This window comes from Schistocerca nitens, chromosome 2, assembly GCF_023898315.1.
Source record: "Schistocerca nitens isolate TAMUIC-IGC-003100 chromosome 2, iqSchNite1.1, whole genome shotgun sequence".
Classification (NCBI taxonomy): Eukaryota; Metazoa; Arthropoda; class Insecta; order Orthoptera; family Acrididae; genus Schistocerca; species Schistocerca nitens.
The window spans coordinates 784,791,275-784,806,133 of record NC_064615.1 but is presented as its reverse complement, the minus strand read 5'-3'; positions in this window follow the sequence as shown (position 1 = coordinate 784,806,133).

Below are 14,859 nucleotides of genomic sequence, written 5' to 3'. Positions count from 1 at the left end.
TAGAGAAGAATGATAATGCATAGTAGTTCTTGCATGGTGATGGAGATATTATGTTTAGAAGAATGAGTTTCATTGGTCTGTTCTTTTGTTTCATCCATTATTAAAGTTTATAACTGTGTAAGTAATAAATAATTTACATGAAAGCAGGAACTGTTTTTCTTACACCATTGCTGAGAAGTATACTGTATTAATTGGCGATTCCTTCGTCTGTATTTTTGGATATGTCAGTGTATGTTGGTGGTGATCATCCTTCAGCTGCAGATATCAGAAAACAGTTGTCTTAGTTTACCTATGCTTATTAGGACAAATAAGGGAAAACATGTTTTTAGTAGATGAGTCTATTGGGCATATAATTCATGGAGCAGCAGTATACAAAGGAGAGAAACCAGAATAAATTATCCAAGAAACTGGGCCGTGATACAAGAACCTGTGAGTCAGCATTTACTTATGCACAGATACAAGAAAGAAAGAAAGAAAGAAAGAAGAAGAAAGGATTTGTAGGAATGAACACAGATGGAACGTTGACAAAAATATTTTGCCTCATTAACTCATTTAGTCAGCAAGAACTCATAAAAAATTGCCAACGATCAGGCTGAATTGAAGCAGAATGAGTCTAAGGTGAAACATCATGTGTCTCGAGAATTTAAGGCATGTTAATGAGAATCGGAGGACTCTATAGGAAAAGTACAAGAAGAAAAGTGTAATACTGAGACAGAAGCAGAACGAAGTTTTCTGGCAATAAAACAGAAAACAGAAGAAATCAGGGGAAATAAAATTTTGGAGGTGAAAGAACAACTATGTGGGGAAACTGGAAATGAGATCTACAGTACTGCAACCATATTGGTGGCTGGGATGGAGCGAAAGGTAAACGTGTATGTGAAAAAGAAGGAAATATCACATGCGAGGTCGAAATTTCCTTCAGTGGACAATATTATTACTGATGGAGCTAACCAGGCCTGACTAACGATCTGGCCCCTCAACTTCACTTCTGCCAGTGCCTTTCGCCAGCAGTTTCAAAATAATGCACTCTGGTGTAGAGTGAAATTGCGGAAAGTCAAGGTGGTTAGTATAAAGGGCTGGGCTACTGTAGTGGAAAAAAGACTTCATATTTCGAAAGTGCTTCACCAGAAAGGCGTCCCCGGAGGCTGATCAGAAAGCTTCCCTGGTGCGTCTAACAAACAGGTTTCAGGCACTGTCTCTGGCTGAGTCAGATGCAGCTGCCTGCCCTGTTTTAGAGGATGATTCCCAGCCTTCAAGGTCTGGGCAATCGAAGAGGGTGGGTTTATTGGTAGATGGGAGCTCCAATGTTAGGCACGTAATGGGGCCCCTTAGGGATATGGCGGCTAAGGAGGGGAAGAAATCCAGTGTGCACTCCGTGTGCATTCCGGGTGGAGTTATTCCTGATGTGGAAAGGGTCCTCCCGGATGCCATAAAGAGCACAGGGCGCAGCCAGGTGCAGGTGGTGGCACATGTCGGCACTAATGACGTTTGTCGCTTTGGATCTGAGGAAATTCTCTCTGGATTCCAACGGCTATCTGATTTGGTGAAGGCTGCCGGTCTTGCTTACGAGATGAAGGCAGAGCTCACCATCTGCAGCATCGTTGACAGAACCGACTGCGGAACTTTGCTGCAGAGCCGGGTGGAGGGTCTGAATCAGAGGCTCAGACGGTTTTGCGACCGTGTTGGCTGCAGATTCCTTGACTTGCGCCATAGGGTGGTGGGGTTTCGGGTTCTGCTGAATAGGTTAGGAGTTCACTACACTCTGCTGGCGGCTACACGGGTAGCGGAGGCTGTGTGGCGTGGACTGGGCGGTTTTTTAGGTTAGAAGGCCTTGGGAAAGTACGGGGAGGGCTGCAATCTCAAAGGGTGCATGGCAAATACAAGACGTGGTTGGATCAAGGAACAGTCGGAATTGTAGTTGTAAATTGTTGTAGTTGTGCTGGGAAAATCCCTGAGCTTCAAGCGCTAATAGAAAGCAAAGAAGCTGAAATCGTTATAGGTACAGAAAGCTGGCTAAAGCCTCAAATAAGTTCTGCAGAAATTTTTACGAAGTCTCAGACGGTGTTCAGGAAAGATAGATTAGGCAGAATTGGTGGTGGAGTGTTTGTGTCTGTCAGTAGTGGTTAATCTCGTAGTGAAGTCGAAGTAGATACTCCGTGCGAATTGGTATGTGTAGAGGTTATACTTAACAGCCGAACTAACTTAATAACTGGCTCCTTCTACCGACCCCCAGACTCCGATGATATAGTTGCTGAACAGTCCAGAGAAAATTTGAGTCTCGTAACAAATAAATACCCCACTCATACGGTTACAGTTGGTGGGGACTTCAACCTTCCCTCGATATGTTGGCAAAAATACTTGTTCAAAACTAGTGGTAGGCAGAAAACATCTTCCGAGATTGTCCTAAATGCTTTCTCCGAACATTATTTCGAGCAGTTAGTCCACAAACCCACGCGAATTGTAAATGGTTGCGAAAACACACTTGACCTCTTAGCCACCAACAATCCAGAGCTAATAGAGAGCATCATGACTGATACAGGGATTAGTGATCACAAGGTCGTTGTAGCTAGGCTCAATACCGTTTCTTCCAAATCCACCAGAAACAAACGCAAAATAATTTTATTTAAAAAAGCGAATAAAGTGTCACTAGAAGCCTTCCTAAGAGACAATCTCCATTCATTCCGAACTGACTATGCAAATGTAGACGAGATATGGCTCAAATTCAAAGATATAGTAGCAACAGCAATTGAGAGATTCATACCTCATAAATTGGTAAGAGATGGAACTGATCCCCCATGGTACACAAAACAGGTCCGAACGCTGTTGCAGAGGCAACGGAAAAAGCATACGAAGTTCAGAAGAACGCGAAATCCCGAAGATTGGCTAAAATTTACAGACGCGCGAAATTTGGCACGGACTTCAATGCATGATGCCTTTAATAGGTTCCACAACGAAACAATGTCTCGAAATTTGGTAGAAAATCCGAAGAAATTCTGGTCGTATGTAAAGTACACAAGCGGCAAGACGCAGTCAATACCTTCGCTGCGTAGTGCCGATGGTACTGTTACCGACGACTGTGCCGCTAAAGCGGAGTTATTGAACGCAGTTTTCCGAAATTCCTTCACCAGGGAAGACGAATGGAATATTCCAGAATCTGTAACACGAACAGCTGCTAGCATGAGTTTCTTAGAAGTAGATACCTTAGGGGTTGCGAAGCAACTCAGATCGCTTGATACGGGCAAGTCTTCAGGTCCAGATTGTATACCGATTAGGTTCCTTTCAGATTACGCTGATACGATAGCTCCCTACTTAGCAATCATATACAACCGCTCGCTCACCGATAGATCTGTACCTACAAATTGGAAAATTGCGCAGGTCGCACCAGTGTTTAAGAAGGGTAGTAAGAGTAATCCATCGAACTACAGACCTATATCATTGAAGTCGGTTTGCAGTAGGGTTTTGGAACATATATTGTATTCAAAAATTATGAGTCATCTCGAAGGGTACGATCTATTGATACGTAATCAGCATGGTTTCAGAAAACATCGTTCTTGTGCAACGCATCTAGCTCTCTATTCGCACGAAGTAATGGCTGCTATCGACAGGGGACCTCAAGTTGATTCCGTATTTCTAGATTTCCGGAAAGCTTTTGACACCGTTCCTCACAAGCAACTTCTAATCAAGCTGCGGATATGGGGTATCGTCTCAGTTGTGCGACTGGATTCGTGATTTCCTGTCAGGAAGGTCGCAGTTCGTAGTAATAGACGGCAAATCATCGAGTAAAACTGAAGTGGTATCGGGTGTTCCCCAGGGAAGCGTCCTGGGACCTCTGCTGTTCCTGATCTATATAAATGACCTGGGTGACAATCTGAGCAGTTCTCTTAGGTTGTTCGCAGATGATGCTGTAATTTACCTTCTAGTACGGTCATCTGAAGACCAGTATCAGCTGCAAAGCGATTTAGAAAAGATTGCTGTATGGTGTTGCATGTGGCAGTTGACGCTAAATAACGAAAAGTGTGAGGTGATCCATATGAGTTCCAAAAGAAATCCGTTGGAATTCGATTACTCGATAAATAGTACAATTCTCAAGGCTGTCAATTCAACTAAGTACCTGGGTGTTAAAATTACGAACAACTTCAGTTGGAAAGACCACATAGATAATATTGTGGGGAAGGCGAGCCAAAGGTTGCGTTTCATTGGCAGGACACTTAGAAGATGCAACAAGTCCAGTAAAGAGACAGCTTACACTACACTCGTTCGTCCTCTGTTAGAATATTGCTGCACGGTGTGGGATCTTTACCAGGTGGGATTGACGGAGGACATCGAAAGGGTGCAAAAAAGGGCAGCTCGTTTTGTATTATCACGTAATATGGGAGAGAGTGTGGCAGATATGATACGCGAGTTGGTATGGAAGTCATTAAAGCAAAGACGTTTCTCGTTGCGGCGAGATCTATTTTGAAATTTCAGTCACCAACCTTCTCTTCCGAATGCGAAAATATTTTGTTGAGCCCAACCTACATAGGTAGAAATGATCATCAAAATAAAGTAAGAGAAATCAGAGCTCGAACAGAAAAGTTAAGGTGTTTGTTTTTCCCGCGCGCTGTTCGGGAGTGGAATGGTAGAGAGATAGTATGATTGCGGTTCGATGAACCCTCTGCCAAGCACTTAAATGTGAATTGCAGAGTAATCATGTAGATGCAGATGTAGATGTAGAAAAGGAAGAAGGAGATACTTTCAGAGAAAGAAGGGCAATAATTATAGAAGAAGAAGAACAGAAATAACAGAGGAGTATTGTCGAAATGTAATTGGAAGAATCAATATCACTTGAATATCCCATCATGAGAAAGCAAATTTGGTAGAAAAATAGTTCAAATGGGTCTGAGCACTATGGGACTTAACTTCTGAGGTCATCAGTCCCCTAGAACTTTGAACTACTTAAACCTAACTAACCTAAGGACATCACACACATCCATGCCCGAGGCAGAATTCGAACCTGCGACCATAGCGGTCGCTCGGTTCCAGACTGTAGCGCCTAGAACCGCTCGGCCACTCCGGCGGGCGCAAATTTGGTAGATTAGAATTCAAGGGTAGAGGCTCTGTCCATCTGATGCGTTTCATGAATGACATTAGAAGTGTAGAGGACAAGGGGTTATTTTTAGGAAATATGGTGCGAAATTGTGATTTAGTGTGTTTCAGTGCGCCATGCGCCAGCCTCACAGCAGACGGCGGATGAAGGTTGGCCAGCGCGTTATGCAGGTGATACAGTTTTGCAACGAGCGTTGGTATGTGTGTACTTGCACGGCAGCCATCAACAGCCAGAACGCAGCATTAGCAGAATTACGCATGCGTGGGCCGCATATGGCGCTGTTGCATTAGCCAACTCATCGAGAACATTCTAATAAACAGGCGCCGTGTAACTGGCGGATTCAGCAGCGGTCTGCACTATTTAAGGGCATCAGAGGTGGGCGTCGGCATCGCTTCGACCGATTCGGCGTTCGGTCTCTGTTACGTCGTCGTCATCAGTGAAGCTGTCTCCAAGGACCTGCCGGCAGAGGACGTTGCCCACTGCTGCACCGGCGACTCCCAGCGTCGTCACGAGCCACAGAGTCTGCAGGAGGCGTGCTAGGCCGGGCCTCGAACTGCTAACCTCCTACCGCCTGCACAGCCGCTGACCGAGCATGGCGTCGCGTTCCCCGGACTGTGTGCATCAGCACGTCTCCACCACGACACGAGTGCTGGGGCTGAGCTACCAGAAAATGTATTGGAAGAACCAACAATAAAGAGGAAGATTGCTAAAAACAGCCACCTTCTTCTACCCAGCCACGCCCTACAACCCCGACCACGTCACCCGCTCCGGTCATCCTGTTACAAGTGGTGTCAGTCGGGCAACCTGCGCATCACACACTCCTGTTACAATTGGTGACAGTAGTGCTCTTCTCCCTGGATTTGGAGGAAATTGTGGCTGGTAATCGACGAGGATATATGGCACCTGAGAAGGGCAACAATGGATCAGCAACTCCTGCAACAGGACAAGTAAGTGCCAATTTTTCGTTTGGTGGTTTGTCTGAACCTGTAGCATTGTCCGTCTTCCCTTCCTGTTCTTCTTTCTGGGCTTACTGTAGTCTTGATTCGATAGCTGGTAGTGATGAAGCAGTCTGTGTCAGCCGAGGTGGCTATTCAGCAGCTACTTGAGCAAGTGTCAGAATTGGAGATAGAGCTTGCTCGGTCTAAAGAAGTGAGCAAGGAACGGTTTCCTGTTAATGCAGTAATTCTTGACACTAACGCTGCGTCACCCGTTTCTTGGCAAAAGCTGGGGAGGATGTTATGATTTGTTTTTAGAAACTTAGCACGGCCGGTAAATTGGGAAATTGGGGTGCAGAAACACTTTTGCATGTGGCTAAGTTGAAAGTAACTGGGGATGCCAGAGCGTACGTTACATGCCATGAAGAATTAAGGATGCTCGGACATTTGAAGTATTCAAAAAAGGGTTGCTGGAAAGGTATCGGAGGAAAAATACGTCTAGATATTATCGGGAACAATTGAATAGAATGTATCAAAGGCATGGGGAATCATTAGAAGCTTTTGTAGATCGAATTCGAAAAATTAATGTTAATACCTAGGAGCTAACGGATTCCGATAGGGTTAATGAAGCCATTCTGCAGGAAGCTGAGCAGAGTGCACTAGACGCATTTTTGCAGGGAATACAACCCGAAACCTCCTGCAAGATTAGGATGGAATTCCCTAATACTCTCAATGAGGCAGTCGGAATCGCTGTGGCGTTAGAGGAAGTTGAAGCAGTAACAAAGACGCGGGACAGGAAAGCAGTGTTTAATGCAGAAATGAATTGTTCCAGATATTGTCAGATGGGACACATTAGACGTGATTGCAAGGAAGTGCAGTGCAGGAAATGCAGACGTTGGGGTCACTGGGAGTGTAATTGCAATGGGTCCTGGCAGAAACATGATAGGAAACCGCAAGGTGGGCCTCACCCCCCTCAGTTAAACAGGGCAGGGGGTGGTGTGTCCACTGTGCAACACCCCTGGTAAGGATTAATGCTAGTGCAGAATCAGTGGCAAACTTTTATCTGACCGGTTTGGTGAGGAGCAGATCGTGCAAATTTTTATTGGATACCGGGCCTCAGGTATCCGTGGCGAGTAGAAATGTACTCGGTAAAGTAGAATTGAAACCACCACGCTGGGCGTTGAGTGGCGTGGGTGGGGGACAGGTGAAGTCACTCGGATCAGCGGTGTTAAACTTCCGAGTGGAAATGAGGAATTTCCAGGTGAAGGTAGAAGTTCTTCCAGTTGTTGGCTGCAGCTATGATGTCATACATGAACTGGATTTCCTGGTTGCACATCACGCAAAAGTTAACCTGGAATGGCGTACAGTAGAACTGGACGGAATATAATCTCGCCTAGGTTCTGCGGCTGGAAAACCATTACTGTCACAAGGAACTGCCCAGACGTTGGGTGGGCCACCTAAACTGTGAAAGGGCCCTTACGGTTAACTTGTGGGATACTATACTGAAGGTTACAAGGAAAATAATCTGGGCAGATGTTGGAGCTAGCGTGCCGGTAAGTTCTTTTTGTGTCATTGAACCTTTGTCTGAGAATGAGCCGCTGGATAAAATGTAATGTTTTACGCGCTGTAGCGTGTCCTACGTGCGGGAGATAGAAGGAAAAAAGGTTGTGGTTGTCAGTATTGATAATTTTGGCCTTGAAGAGGTGCAGTTAGCATGGGGTACCGTATTAGGGAATCTGGAGATAATAGGGGAAGATGAACTGGATAAGGATTTCACAGTGGATCACACAATGCTGGGAGAGTCTGTCAGCTGGTCCACACTGAGGGGTAAAGTAGCACATTTAGAAGGGCAAGACAGAGAAGTCATGGAGAACCTTTTGACAGAATATAAAGAGTTATTTAATTCTCATGGTCCACTTCCCGCCACACCGTTAGTTCAGCATTACATCCCCACTGGGAATGAAGCACAAGTGCATAAAAGTCCATATCGTGTTCCAAAAAGTTTACAGCCTGTCATGGAAGAATTTAGTAATCAACAGCTTCGGGATGGGATAATAGAAACCAGTAGTAGAACCTAGTCCGCTCCTGTCGTAATAGTGGGTAAAAAATCACCTGACGGTGGCAAGGCATATCGTTTTTGTTGTGATTGACTATATCAGATGCATACCCAATGCCTAATATCACTGAAACTCTGGATAATTTGGGTCAGTGTCGGTACTTCACGACCTTGGATCTTCGAAGGGGGTACCACCAGTTGGAGGTCGCCCCAGAAGACCAACCGAAGACAGCTTTTTCAACGCCTACAGGTCATTTTCAGTATCGGCGAATGCCTTTTGGACTCAAAAATGCTCCGGCAACCTTCCAGCATTTACTAGATAGCGTGTTACGAGGGCTGAAACCTAATCAGTGTATGGTATATTTGGACGACATAATTGTTTTCTCAAAAGACGAACAAGAACATGTGCGCCGTTTTCGCGAAGTTTTCGATCGTCTGAAAGCAGTGCGGTTAACTCTTCATATGGAAAAATGTCATTTTTTTGTTGCAAGAAGTCCATTATTTAGGTCATATTATAGGACAGGAGGGTGTCCGCACTGATCCAAAACTTGTAGAGGCGATAATGAATTTTCCAACACCTACAAAAGTAAAAGAGTTGCAGTCTTATTTAGGTCTCGCCAATTTTTACAAAATTCAAAAGTTAAAAAATTTGTTAACATCTAGTCCGGTTTTGGCTTTTCCAGATTTTAGTAAACAATTTATACTATCTTGTGACTCTAGTAATTTTGCGAGGTGCCGGGGCTAGCAGTGTATTTATCACTAAATTCTACTAGAATCCACATATGTAAATCATGCTCTAAGCCCCCCTATTCTAACTCCGACTTTTGCTGTTGCACAAGGATAAAAAAAAAAAATACGCGAACTGACTCTAATCAACCCTGCCAGTGGAGTAGAAGAGAGTTTGGCACCTGCAATAATTTAATTTGATAAATAAGTTAAATAAACAAAGGTTTCATTAGCATAGTGAGGAATGATAGGGTTGCTCTATCGATTAACAGAATGAAAGTTCTGTCCAAAATAACAATATGATTTATTAAGACTAAACACAGAATAGTAAAAGAAACACAGGAAATATTTATAATACATCAAATTGGCTCAAATTGGAGATTCATACAAACACTGTAAAGGTGAAGTTGTCCCTAAACTAGATCGTGAGGTTTAAGACGAGGTGGTATGTGGAGCCAATTCCTTGTCACTCAAATCTCAAGAGAGACACACAGCTAACCCAACAGTAATTGCTGCTACTCAAGACAGAACAAAGTTACAAAAAGACGAACAGGCGCGCTCTGCTGAGCTCTGATTATCACCTAGGAAAATCCCTGTCTGCCGGTGCTGCGGACATACATTACCAAACTGTCTTCTTGACTGCCAGGACACGATCTGGCGTACCAGAGCCGTTGGCTGGTTGCTTCGACGTCCTCGACCGAAAGGCGACCGCCGACTACCTAGAACACCCGTACAGGCCGAACACACAACATTCCCGCCCCCACGACAGTGGCCGTGGTTACGTTCCAATCAGCAACTCGAAAACCGGCGGAAATTCCACTCCATTGCCGGGGCACTACCATTCCACCAATGGAGATTCTTGGCGCCAATTTCTGTGCTGATTTTGCTCCGTCACGGAGCTATGCCCTGAGCAAGCCAATCACAGTTCCTATTTTGCAGAAAGCGCGGGAATTTTCCCGCCACAGCTGCCTGGGTACATATGTCATTCCCACGCCTCGCTGGTAGCCCGCCAGAAAGTGTTTTCGCTAAGCTTCTGCGAAGCAACGGAACCTCCAGCCCAGCCGCCACTTCCGGCTCCAAACGGGCGCGTCTCCTGACAATGCCGGCGTCCGGAAAGCATTCACTCGACCCCCCACGCCTGTCGGCCTACCCTTTCAAAGTCAGAAGAGCCCGCCTGTCACTGGACCACCCGGGTGACGAGAGACGCTGCATGGGAAGTCCGCGTGTGAAGGAATAACAACCCTCCACCACATGCAACTAGAGAGGAGAATCGTAAGATAGAAATATGAGAGGGGGCTCATGCCACCTCTCAATTTTGCTTTGGGTATTGTATTATCTCAGGAAATAGATGGGCAGGAACACCCGGTAGCATATGCTTCCAGACAGCTAAACAATGCAGAAAAAAATTACTCAACAACCGAGAAGGAGTTATTGGCATTAATTTTTTGAAGAACCTGTTTCCGGTGTTATTTGTATGGACGAAGTTTCAAGATGATTACTACGCCATGGAATGCACAGGAATAAATGAGAACGAATGGGAGGAGGCAGAAACCGCTGACACAGATTGTCAACGATTTACCTCGCACCGACAGTTCATCATGGAAGACAGGATATTGTACCGTAAAACTAGGAATGGTCCACGCATAGTCGTACCAGAAAAATTGCGAAGCGAAATTTTAAGGCACGCAAATGATTCAATGTTTTTTGGTCATTCGGGTTTAAGAGCAATGGAAAGGAGGGTAGCACAGAGTTATTGGTGATCAACGCGCAGGCAAGATGCCGATCAGTACGTAAAGAATTGCATTCCCTGTGCTCAACTGACGGAATTAAGTCATCAGAAAATTGTGTTGCAGTGACTACCGGAAGCGGATAGACCGTTTCAATTACTTGGCTTAGACGTCTTGGGACTGTTTGTACAAACACCAGCGGGTAATCGCTATGTTTTAACAATAATAGATAATTTTTCGCATTATGTGTCTATGACATCTATTCTGGACCAACGAGCCAAAACAGTGGCTCACGCCATGGTACATCAATGGATATTGAAATTTGGAACACCTGAAACTATAATTACAGATCAAGGGACAAACTTGATGTACGATTTGATGAAACAGTTATAGAAATTATGGCATGTAAAGAAATTGAGAACGAGCGCGTTACACCCGCAGGCTAATGGTCAGACCGAGAGAGTTCATCGTACAATAGCTAAGATGGATACCCTATTGGCGTTTGTACCTGGTGTATAACTCAAAAGTGCATGAAAGTACAGGGTTGTCTCCATATGAAGTACTGTTCGGTTGGAAGATGCCATCTCCGTTTGAATTGCTCAAGACCCCACCAGGAACCGATATTTCGGTTGTTAAGGATTTATCCACAAACTTGAAAACAATCTGGCGTCACGTGAAAGAATGAACACTAGAGCATTAGAGAGACGGGACAAAGTTCGCAATAGAAAGGCGGCTTTACCCAAATATCATGTAGGACAATGTGTGGTGATGACTAATCCATATGTGCCAAAAGGCAAAACGAAAAAATTTGTATCCCGTTATCAAGTTCCTTTCCAGGTGACCGGGATGACATCGCCGGTGAATGTAAAATTACAGCTTCCAACTCGCTCTCCTATTGTGCATGTGAGCCGAATTAGGCCTTTCAAGGGGAATTTTGGGGAACTTCCTTCTTTGTCTGCAGTAACTTCTAGTGGAGAGAAAGATTAATCTAAGAAAAAGAATAAGAAAGGAGTAGATAAACAAGAGAACCAAGTTAATTGTGGAAGCGATCAGACATGCTATTATGCTCTTAGGCCACACGTAAAAAGGAAGAGCTAATGTGAGTTGTTTTTCTTTTGTTTCTCAGGAGACGTGACGTTCTCGTAAGACTAGCAGTTCCAGTGTCATGGGTTGCGCTGAAGAGGGAAGAGGGAAGGTGTGCACTATCTCTTAGCACAGTTATTCTGTTTTGCTGTTGGAACTTAGCTGAAGCCTTGAAGGTACGTCCTATAAGTGGTGTTTTGTTCTCGCGACAAGCGGACGTAATTATGTCCGGACATCAATGGACCTTAAGGATGGACTGTAATATTTGGGCAGTTGACGACGAAATCTATAAATTAGAGGATACATTTAATGAACTTCATTACATGGTGGCTAATCAGTCAAGGTTTAATGACACACAGGGGCAATACCAGCTACTATGATCAGCTTTTGCATGCTTACAAGCTCAGTTGCAGCAAACTGCAGGGTTAATCCCGCACGTCCGTAGGAAAAAGAGGATGGTTAGATGCAGGTGGCCGTATCCTAAAAACTGTTTTTGGGACCACTGACACGGAAGATATTAAAAGTATTAATGAAACGCTACGGCAGGTACAGGATAATGTGAATAGCAACCAGGGAATGCTAGATCTTCACACAACCCAATTAGAGAGTTTGGAGAAAGATGTAGTTAATAATACGCGGCAACTGCGAGCTTTGGCAGCGACCTTGATGTCCCACATTAAGGCCACAGCTGACACAACCAATCACGACTTGGGTATAATCAACTACCGGTTGGATAACATCGATTCACAGGTGATAATCGCTAAGCTGTTCCGTTTTCTTGCTGATAGTATTACGGAAGCACGCATAGAAGCAACGGAACTACAGGAGGCTCTGTTGCACGCAAAGTGGGGGCACCTAACCCCGGTACTGTTACAACTTCGGGAAGGATTATGGAAAGTTCAATCGGAATTGCCCACATCCCTGGAGCTACTGAAGACATTAACAGACGAACACTTATCTCTGTACTACAAAATGGCCACTGTTACCAATCCTAAGGAAATTATAGCAGGCACGGTGCAGTTCTTTCAGCAAGTGGGTCCACACTGGGTATTTTCAGTAATGGAAAATACAGTCGTTATTTGCGTTTGTCACGAGCAGGGTAAGCAAGGGGGTACGCAAAGAACAGAATTGCAGGGGCAGGGACTGTTAATTAACGGCAAACAGTGTGACATTTCACGGTCAACTTTCCGGTTACCAGCCGTGATTACTGGAGCTACAATCATGAACATAACACGTACGTTGATCTATGTACCTGACCAACCGGTGCAATTCGTCACGAAAGAAAATCTCACTCTTTTGAATACCACATTAGACCCGACTTTGCTCGCCTCTTTGGACCGGATGCTAGCAACTCAGGATGGAGTATAACTATGTAACATCCTATTACACAAGAAACATGTCTGGTAACTGGACAGGACAGGTGTTCAGTAATGTATAGATAACTGGTTGTTGTAAGGAGCATACGAAAGTTCCCTTAAACGAGAAAATCAAAGATGATGTTGAGGAACTACTGAAGTATATTACTCATCCACAGTATAAAGACTTTTATAATCAGTTGGAGATGGGTTCTGCCACAGAAGTGGATGACATTGACTGAAAAGTGACTAGAGCCAATCCTTTTTGTAATGTGTTTTTCACTCATTTTTGCATAAATTTAAAACAGTTGTGTGACAATTGGCCAATCATCTTTTGTGTCATATTTTGCATTGATTTTAGAAGGAGTTAGGGACGTTTTCTGAACAGATAAGATTTAGGAAGTTAAGATTAAGGATATTAAGTGGTGTAGGTTCAAAAGCGTTGAGGAACAATAAGTTATTTGGTTGTCATTTAAATGTATTTCATAGCACGACCATGTATGGTGCGTATTTTTCTGTGCAATAGTGCGTTCAGGTCAGTTATACTTTCTCTATATTAATTTTATTGTGCTTGAAACACTGTCATAAATGAACTGTAAGAGGAGCTTATCATCTGTTGTCTGCAAGATTGAGATAAACATAATTTTTTTATTACAAAGTGTGGAGCTAACACACTGAAGCGCCAAAGAAATTGGTATAGGCATGTGTATTCAAATACAGAGATATGTAAACAGGCAGAATACGGCGCTGCGGTCGGCAACGCCTATATAAAAAACAAGTGTCTGGCCTAGTTGTTAGATCGGCAAGTGTTGCTACAATGGTAGGTTTTCAAGGTTTAAGTGACTTTGAATGTGGTGCTGTAGTCGGCGCACGAGCGATGGGACACAGCATCTCCGAGATAGCGATGAAGTGGTGATTTTCCGGTCACATCGTTTTACGAGTGTACTGTGAATATCAGGAATCCGGTAAAACATCAAATCTCCGACACCGTTGTGGCCAGAAAAAGATCCTGCAATAACAAGACCAACGACGACTGAAGAGAATCGTTCAACGCGACAGAAGTGTAACCCTTCTGTAAATTCCTACAGATTTCAACGCTGGGCCATCAACAAGTATCAGAGTGCGAACCATTCAACGAAATATAACGGATTTGGGCATTTGGAGGCGAAGGACCACTTGTGTATCCTCGATGACTGCATGACACAAAGCTTTACGCCTCACGTGGTCCCATCAACATTGACATTGGACTGTTGATGACTGGAAACATGTTGTCTGGTTGGATGAGTCTCGTTTCAAATTGTATCGAGTGGATGGACATGTATGGATATGGAAACAACCTCATGAATCCATGGATCCTGCATGTCAGCAGGAGACTGTTCAAGCTGGTGGAGGATTTGTAATGGTGTGGGGCGCATGCAGTTGGAGTGATATGGGACCCCTGATACGTCTAGATACGACTCTGACTGGAGACACGTATGTAAGCATCCTGTCTGATCACATGCATCCATTCATGTCCAATGTGCATTCTGACGAACTTGAGCAATTCCGGCAGGGCAATGATACGTCCCATGGGTTCAGAATTGCTACAGAGTGGCTCCAGGAACACTCTTCTGAGTTTAAACAGTTCCGCTGGCCACCAAACGCTCCAGACATGAACGTATTTGGGATGCCTTGCAACGTGCTGTTCAGCAGACATCTCCATCCTCTTGTATTCTTAAGGATGTAAGGACTGCCCTGCAGGATTCATAGTGTCAGTACCCCCCTGAACTATTTCAGACATCAGTCGAGTCCATTTCACGTCGTATTGTGGCACTTTTACATGCTTGTGGGGGCCCTACACGATATTAGGCAGGTGTACCAGTTTCTATGGCTCTTCAGTGTATATGTCTTT